Here is a 9,048-nt window from a genome sequence, read left to right on the forward strand (position 1 = left end):
GAAACTTGGCTTTAGTAAATTCAGGGTAATTTCACTCAATTGAGACTCTCCCCTTTCCCCGAGGTTGTGTCTAACTCCCAGACCTTCGGGGGTACTTGTGATCAGGATGGACATCTGGCCTGTCATTGGCCAAAGCCACCACAGATGGTCCTAGGTAAGCAAACCACACAGGTCTTGCGTGGAAACTCTCCAGATCCCACAGCTGAGAGCCAAGATCTGATCCCACTTCCTGGGGAGTCGGGTAGCAGAGAACACCTCTATAAGAAGTAAACTTTCTTCGTAAAGGCAGGAGGGATTACAGGAGGAAGATGTAGTAAGGTAAGTTTTTAGAATCCTAAGCAATGTGTTTTTCATTAGTGGTCATTTCTTTCTACCCGATGGCCATTTTACCAGGCAGAGGAGACTGTGAGATGTCCATTGTGCATCTCAGGAAAGGGTTATTACATCGGGAAATCAGGGGAAATGGCTTTTGGAATTGCAAACATCTGGGTTTTCAGTGTCAAATACCTGGGCTTGAAAGAGTCACAGCATGAATCTTACACCATAGACAGTTGATTAGAAAGAATATGAGGAGCTTATTAAAAGCCAGGTTTTTCAAAGCAAAACGAGGTATCAATTCTCAAGGTTGGAAGAGGGGAGAATTAAAGAGGAACCAGGTAAACTAGATTCTGTGTGGGTAGGGTGATCACGTAGTTTACTGTCTGTCTCAGGACTCTTCTGAAAGTGAAAGGGAGCATTGTTAATGACTTCCTTGGACACAGACATGAACCAGCACTGGTCCGGGCCAACCGGCACTAATGTATCTTCACCCTTCCAATGGGTGCCCCTCCATTCTCCCTACACCTGGCCTGGGGCCAATAGAGGCGAGGATTTCTAGAAATCATAGATCTGCTTGGGGAATCTAAGAGAAGAGGTCCTATTCCTCTGTGCTTATGTAAGGCCCAGTGTGTGACAAATCTCCCTGTGTCCACCCCACCAGCTCAGGGTCAGCAGTGTAGCTACAAAGCATGGCCACACAGTGGGGATGGAGAAAGTCGGATACAATTCCCTGCACACCAACCTGTCAAGGAAGTACAGCCAAGCATTTTCTCTGCCTCCAAGAGGTGAGGAATAGCAGAGAAAGAGCCAGGTCTTGTGAGTCCATGCAGCCGAGATACGTACAGTCCAACAAGGACCAGATGGGAGTGCCTGCGCCCTGCAGTAGCCTCTGAGAGTAACCAACAGCAAGAAAAAAAAAAGACAAACCCATCCTCACCCCACTTCTCACCAGTGCCTTTTTGTCTTAAGCCACAACCAAGCAACCAGGCCTAGGAGGTGCAAACAGACCCGACACTAAGAAGTGGCACATGAATTCACTGATAGCCCCTAATTTGACTGAGGCTTCATTTCAGGTGCAAACGAAATGGTTAGGAATAAGGTGATCCATCTGGCACATCTGAGTTGGTGACGTGAGATTCACACCCACTTTACAATGAAATAGAGGACCCCAAAGTTAGTTTCAACTTCCAGAGGCAAAATTCTGCTTGTCACTTTTAAATAAAAGTCGCTTCTTTTAAAATATTGCCTTGTCTTCTAGGACAGCCACTAACATACATAAGAAAAGGTCAGGACTTCAGAGGAGGCATTTGGACAGTATGTGCAAACACAAGAAAAAATGCACTGAAAATTCAGCCCCGTCAGTCAGGTGCGGTGACTCACGCCTGTAATCCCAGCACTTTGGGAGGCGAAGGCAGGTGGATCACAAGGTCAGGAGTTCGAGACCAGTCTGGCCAACATGGTGAAACTTTGTCTCTAACTAAAAATACAAAGAAGTTAGCTGAGTGTGCTGGTGTGTGCTTGTAATCCCAGCTACCTGGGAGGCTGAGGCAGGAGAATCACGTGAACCTGGAAGGCGGAGGTTGCAGTGAGCTGAGATGGCACCATTACACTCCAGCCCGGGCAACAGTGTGAGATTCCATCTCAAAAAAAAAAAAAATTCAGCCCGTCTTTTATTTCTCACCATCTGCCTTAGAGAAATAACTGCCCATATGGGTTAAAAGAGAAGTACAGGATTTGCAGTTATGTTGTTTATGATAATCAACAATTGGAAAGACCCTAAATTTCAGCCAATAGGGGAGGGGTTAAATCGACAGCTGTGTCTCCACTTAATACTAACCAGCCTGTTTTTAAAAATGTGTTTAATCTATGTTGTTCTGAAGTGAAAAATTTCTCAAAACATAAATGTTTAAAATCAAGGTATGGAATGATTCATATAATGTGAAACTCGCTTATATAAACACATATATACACATAGCCCACAAACATATCCATAAAAAGCTGTGTTTGTATATACATTCATCTTTGTAAGTAAATATAAGAAGTAAAGATCTGGGAAGACATTCACCAAAGTGAAAACAGTAGCTACCTCTGAGATGGGAACTACGATTGTGAGATTGAAGGATAAGGCCACTTTTTTTTTCACATCATACATATTGTTCAATTGTTGGGTTTTTTTTTTGAGACAGAGTCTCGCTCCATTGCCGGGTGCCAGGCTGGAGTGCGGTGGTGCAATCTCGGCTCACTGCAACCTCCACCTCCTAGGTTCAAGCAATTCTCCTGCCTCAGCCTCCCGAGTAGCTGGGACTACAGGCGCACGCCAGCACGCCCGACTAATTTTTGTATTTTTAGTAGAGACGGGATTTCACCATGTTGGCCAGGACAGTCTTGATCTCTTGACCTCATGATCCGCCCACCTTGGCCTCCCAAAGTGCTGGGATGACAGGCGTGAGCCACCGTGCCTGGTCTCAATTTTTTTTATAGCAAGAATATATTCATGTTTTACTTGTAGCAAGAATATATTCATGTTTTACTTGTATACTTTTTTTTTTTTTTTTAATATGAAGTCTTACACTGTTGCCAGGCTGGAGTCAGTGGTGCTATCTCGGCTCATTGCAACCTCCACCTCCTGCATTCAGGTAATTCTCCTGTCTCAGCCTCCCCAGTAGCTGTGATTACAGGCATGTGCCAACACACCCAGCTAATTTTTATATTTTTAGTAGAGATGGGGTTTTGCCATGTTGGTCAGGCTGGTTTCAAACTCCTGACCTCAAGTGATCCACCCACCTTGGCCTCCCAAAGTGCTGGGACTACAGCTCTGAGCCACCACGCCCAGGCTGTATAATTCATTTTTAATTGCCCTCTTGAAGCAGTCTTGGTGCCACAGGACACAGATGGTGCAAATTAGGATAATTGGAGGAGAGTTTAATCAAGGGGCAATTAATAAAGTTGTATAGGGACCGGGCATGGTGGCTTACATCTATAATTCCAGCATTTAGGGAGGCCAACACAGGAGGATTGCTTGAGGCCAGGAGTTCAAGACCAGCCAGGGCAACATAGTGAGACCCTCATCTTTACAAATCATTTTTAAAAATTAGCTGAGCATGGTGGTGTGCACCTGTAGTCCTAGGCTAAGACAAGAGAATGGCTTGAGGCCAGGAGTTTGAGACAAACCTGGACCACGTAGTGAGACCTCATCTCTACCAAAAAAAAATTAGAAAGAATAGCCAGGCATGGTGATACACGCCTGTAGTCCCAGTTGCTTGGGAGGCTGAAATGGGAGGATTGCTTGAGCCTGGTGGGCTGAGGTTGAAATGAGCTGAGATCATGCCACTGCACTCCAACCTGGATGACAGAGCAAGACCCTATCTCAATAAATAAATAAATAAAGTTATGTAAAGTTCAGATATGTACCAAAGAATGAGTAGCAGTGGATCTGTTGCCCCCAAGCCCAAAGGGATAGTGAGTAGCAGGGACAGGGTAATTGCAGAAGCCCAGAGGAAGAATGCCACGTAGTCAGGTTTCCTGCAAGAGTGCTGTGACCTAAGACCACGGTCTTAGGACGCAGCCCATCAGAGGATTTAGGAAATAACAAGAGAGTTTGAAAATAAAATTCCCTAACCTCATTCTCCTCTTTCCCCCAGTCACCTACTGGAGCTCCCCATTGGCCAAATTTAATGGGAAGGCAGAAAGTAAGAAAACTCACTGTTGAGCCTCCTATTACAGACAGCAGAGTGGAAAGGGGTGGAGGGTGAATTCAGAGTGGTAAAAGGAAGAAAACAGGCACACAGAGCCACATTCTTTGGACAACAGTAAAAGAAATGGAAAACCTCTAGAATAATGTATACACTATGATCACTTTTCAGTGTTGGGATAGTGTATGTTTTAAACGTCTTTTGTTTATCTGTGTTTTCTAATTTCTATAATAAATACTTACTGCCTTAAGTTTTTAAGAGCTACAGCTATTTGAGAAATTTTAAGAAGTTATGTCTGGAAATATGAAACACAAGCACTGAGGTGGAGGTACCTTTAATTAAAGAATGCAGAAAAGGGGTTGGGTGCGGTGGCTCATGCCTGTAATCCCAACACTTCAGGGGGCCGAGGCAGGTGGATCACCTGAGGTCAGGAGTCAAAACCAGCCTGGCCAACATGGTGAAACCCCATCTCTACTAAAAACACACACAAAAAAATTAGGCAGGCTTGGTGGCACATGCCTGTAGTCCCAGCTACTTGGGAGGCTGAGGCAGGAAAATCACTTCAAACCGGGAGGCAGAGGTTGTAGTGAGCCAAGACCATGCCATTGCACTCCAGCCTGGGTAACAAGATGAAACTCCATTTAAAAAAAATGCAGAAAAGGGAACAAAGTTAATGAGCTGATGGAGTTGAGGTTGGGGTGTCTCAAATATAAGGATCCTGTTAGATATTAAAAAGATATTTAATCTGGGCATGGGGGTGTGCACCTGTAATGCCAGCTACTTGAGAGGCTGAGGCAGGGAGATCTCTTGAGTTCAGGAGTTCAAGACCAGCTTGAGCAATATAATGAGACCCTGTCTCTACAAAAAAACACAAAAATTGCCTGGGCATGGTGCCAAGCTCCTGCAGTCCCAGCTACTCTGGAGGCTGAGGTGGGAGGATTGCCTGGGCCCAGGAGGTAGAGGTTGCAGTGACCTAGGATTGCGCCTGTGAATCACCGCTACATTCCAGCCTGGGCAATATAGCAAGATTCTGTCTCAAACTTTTTTAATTAAGTAAAAAACAAAAAGTGAGATGTCTATTAGGGTAAGTTTGGTTTTTATACTCAACAATGCTGGCATAACTGGCTGTCCATCTGGTAAAATATGAAATTGGACTCCCTAGTTTAAACTATATGAAAAACAAGTTTCAGATGTATCAATGATGAAAACAAGCTTTCAAACACTGAAAGAAAATTTTGGGAATATTTATATATCTTTTGAGTAGGAGATGCCAAAAAAGAAAAGGCCAACATATTTGACTACATAAAAATTAGACGCAGATACTCATTGTAAGGGAGAAAAACCATAAACAAACTCATGAGACAAATAATATACCGTGAGGCCCATGAGATGGAATGAGAGCCGTTATGCCCACTCTACTGGATGAAAAGGAGCAAAGGACTTGGCTGGGTGTGGTGGCTCACACCTGTAATCCCAGCACTTTGGGAGGCAGACACCAAAATGGGCAGACACCAGCCTGAGCAACATGGTGAATCCCCATCTCTACCAAAACTACAAAAATTAGCTGGGCATGGTGGGGTGCACCTGTAATCCCAGCTACTGGGGAAGCTGAGGCAGGAGAATCACTTGAACTCAGTAGGCGAAGGTTGCAATAAGCTGAGATTGTGCTACTGCACTCCAGCCTGGGTGACAGAGCGAGACCCTGTCTTAATCAATCAATCAATAGAACAAACAACTCACCAAATGTTGGGATGTTTGAATCAGTGTTACTGGATCTTCTCTCTAACCTGAATTCTGAACAAATTGAGATGTGGGACAAAGAGTAGGGAAAATGGGATCTCAAATGTCAATCACCCTCAGTCTGGAGTTGGGGCTAGGATGAAAGATGTAGTTTACTGTGAGAGGTGAGTGTCTTCCTAATACTGGATGAGAAATCTACAAGGTATCGACCCCTCATAGCAGTGCTGCAATGCAAAAGACCCCTCTCCAGCAAAGGTAGGGTTACCCCGCTTTGAGAGAGGGAGAAAGTGAGCTGAGCATGGCTGGGGGTCATTTTACCAACCCTGACAGGTCACCTGCCTGCCCTGGGGTAGAATCAACAAAGAGGTAGAAAGAGTCCTGGCCGTTCACACTCCCTCAGGTGACTCAGCCATTGGGAGCAGGGAGGATCTGTTCTCTGCCCAAAACCAACAGAAACACAGAGGAAAAGACATAAGCAAGAAATTTAATCAAGTGAGAGGAAGATAACAAAGGAAGAGAGGGAGAAGGAAGGGGAATGGAAATGGGAAAGGGAAGAAAGAGGAGAAACCTCTCTCTGTGGGTGTGTTTTATAGCATGGAAAACAGATTAAAGAGGAAGGTTGAAAATCCAGGGTGCTCACATTTTTCGTCATAGATTTGTATGTTGTTTAGTGCATTATGTAGAGAGACTGCAATTTTCGTCAATGAGAATCTCAGCTGGGCTCAAGCCTGTAATCCCCACACTTTGGGAGGCTGAGGTGAGAGCATTGCTTCAGCCCAAGAGTGTGAGACTAGCCTGGGCAACATAGCCAGACTCTATCTCTACAAAAAAAACTTAAAAATTAGCCAGCCGTGGTGGTGCACACCTATAGTCCCAGCTACTTGGGAGGCTGAGGTGGGAGGATCACTTGAGACTCTGCTTGAGCCTAGGAGGTCAAGGCTGCAGTGAGCTGTGATGGTGCCACTGCACTCCAGCCTGGGTGACCGAGCAAGACACTGTCTCTTTGAGAGAGAGGGAGAGAGAGAATCATATTAAGTAAAAAAGCCATCGTGTTTCTTTTCTAGAAAGAAAAGATGGAGTATAAATTTTGACAAATGAAAATGCTATGAAGAGACAAACTGAAGCATAGCTTTTGGATCAGACCACAAATGAAGAGGGGCTTTTTTTTATTTTTTTGAGATAAGAGTGTTGCTCTGTTGCCCAGACTGGAGTGCAGTGGAGCCATCTCAGCTCACTGAAACCTCCACCTCCCAGGTTCAAGCGATTCTCATGCCTCAACCTCCCAAGTAGCTGGGATTACGAGCACCTGCCACTATGCCCAGCTAATTTTTGGATTTTTAGTAGAAACAGGGTTTCACCATGTTGGCCAGCCTGGTCTCAAACTTGGAACTTCAGGTGACCCACCTGGCCTCCCAAAGTGCTGGGATTACAGGCATGAACCACCATGCCCAGGCTGAGGAGGTTCTTATAGACACCAACAAAGCAGTCTAGTTGTTTTGAGGTCAAAATGCAGATGATGAGTGAACATGGCGCTTTCAAAGAATTGGGCTATGGAAGCTGGGTGCAGTGGCTCACGCCTGTAATCCCAGCACTTTGGGAGGCTGAGGTGGGTAGATCACAAGATCAGTAGTCAAGACCAACCTGGCCAAGATGGTGAAACCCCGTCTTGATATACATATACATAATAAATAAATAGAATTGGGCTGTGGAAAAGGAAAGAAAAGATGAGATTGTAGCTTGGGGGAAGCCAAGGGTCGTGGACAGATTTTGTTTCATCAATGGAGAGATGTGAGAAGGCTAAAACACAGAGAGAGAAGGTAATCCAGGAGCAAGGTTTCAGGAGACGGAGGTGCAGGGAAAGCTTGGCCTCTGAAACAGGTGGGAAGTGCATGGGTGAGAAAGAAAGACGGTTTCTGAGCAGGCCTTTTGAAAGCAATTCCCGTCCCAATCAAGAGGTGGGGGAAATTTGAGATGAGGGGTGAGGTTTTGGAGGAGTTTCTGAGAAGCCACGTGAAGTTTACCAGCAGTAAGCTTAGCACACATTCATCTCTGTCTGGTGGTTTGCAAGGCAGTTGTGTAAGGTGAAGTGAGAGTTTGTGGGAGTCAAGAACTTTTGGAAGAAGGTGATTCAATTGGAGTCTAGTCTGGATAGCAAAAAACAAAAAACCGTCCCCCATATAGAGCGTCCCATACAATTGCAATAACTGTCTATTTATTTTCTGCCACTTACCCCCATTAAGCCAGTTCTCAATAAATGCTTGTCGTGTGAGTAAATGATGAAGGTTTTCCTGTCTGGCTTCCAGTGGAAAATGATGGTAGAGTCAGAAAATGATCTGTGTAATCCTTGAAAGAAACAGACCATATTGGGATTCAATGATGATTCAGGTTAGATTTCTAAGGGATTATCTAGCTTTATGACTATAATTCTTTTCAACATTGAGTTTTCAACATTGAAAACTCAAAGAATCATCTTCGTCTTTTTTTTTTATTGTATTTGTGCTCTGGGGTACGTGTGCACATCCTGCATCCTGCAGGACTGTTACATAGGTACGTACATGCCATGGTGGTTTGCTGTTTCCATTCCCCCCTGCCTGCTATCACCTACATCAGGCATTTCTCCCAGTGTTATCCCTCCCCATCCTCCCCAAGCCCCCCTCGCTGTCCCTCCTCTCCCCCCCTCCCCTCCCCTAACTTGCCCTGTGAGTGTTGTTCTGCGATCAGCAGTGTTCCCCCTCTGTGGCTATCCAATGTGCCTGTATCCTTTCCCATGTGTCAATTTCTGAAATATTAGGCCCACCAGCCTGGCCAACACAGTGAAACCCCGGCTCTACTGAAAAATACAAAAATTAGCTGGACATGGTGGTGTGCCTGTAATCCCAGCTACTTAGGAAGCTCAGGCAGAAGAATTGCTTGAACCCAGGAGACAGAGGCTGCAGTGAGCCGAGATCACTCCACTGCACTCCAGCCTGGGCAACAAAGCAAGACTTCATCTCAAAAAAAAAAAAAAAATTACTGGGCCCAGGGTGGTGGTTCACACCTATAATCCCAGCATTAGGGGAGGTTGAGGAGGGAAGATCACTTAAGACTAGGAGTTTCAGACCAGCCTGGGTAACATAGCAAGACCCCGTCTCTACAAAAAATGAAAATAAAAAAATTAGAGGGACATAGTGATGCATGACTATAGTCCTAGCCGAGGCTGAGGCAAGAGGATTGCTTGAGCACAGGAATTGGAGGCTGCAGAGAGTAATGACCGCACTTCAGTCTGGGTGACAGAGCAAGACCCCACCTCTAAAACAGA

Source organism: Callithrix jacchus, chromosome 7, assembly GCF_049354715.1.
Source record: "Callithrix jacchus isolate 240 chromosome 7, calJac240_pri, whole genome shotgun sequence".
Classification (NCBI taxonomy): domain Eukaryota; kingdom Metazoa; phylum Chordata; class Mammalia; order Primates; family Cebidae; genus Callithrix; species Callithrix jacchus.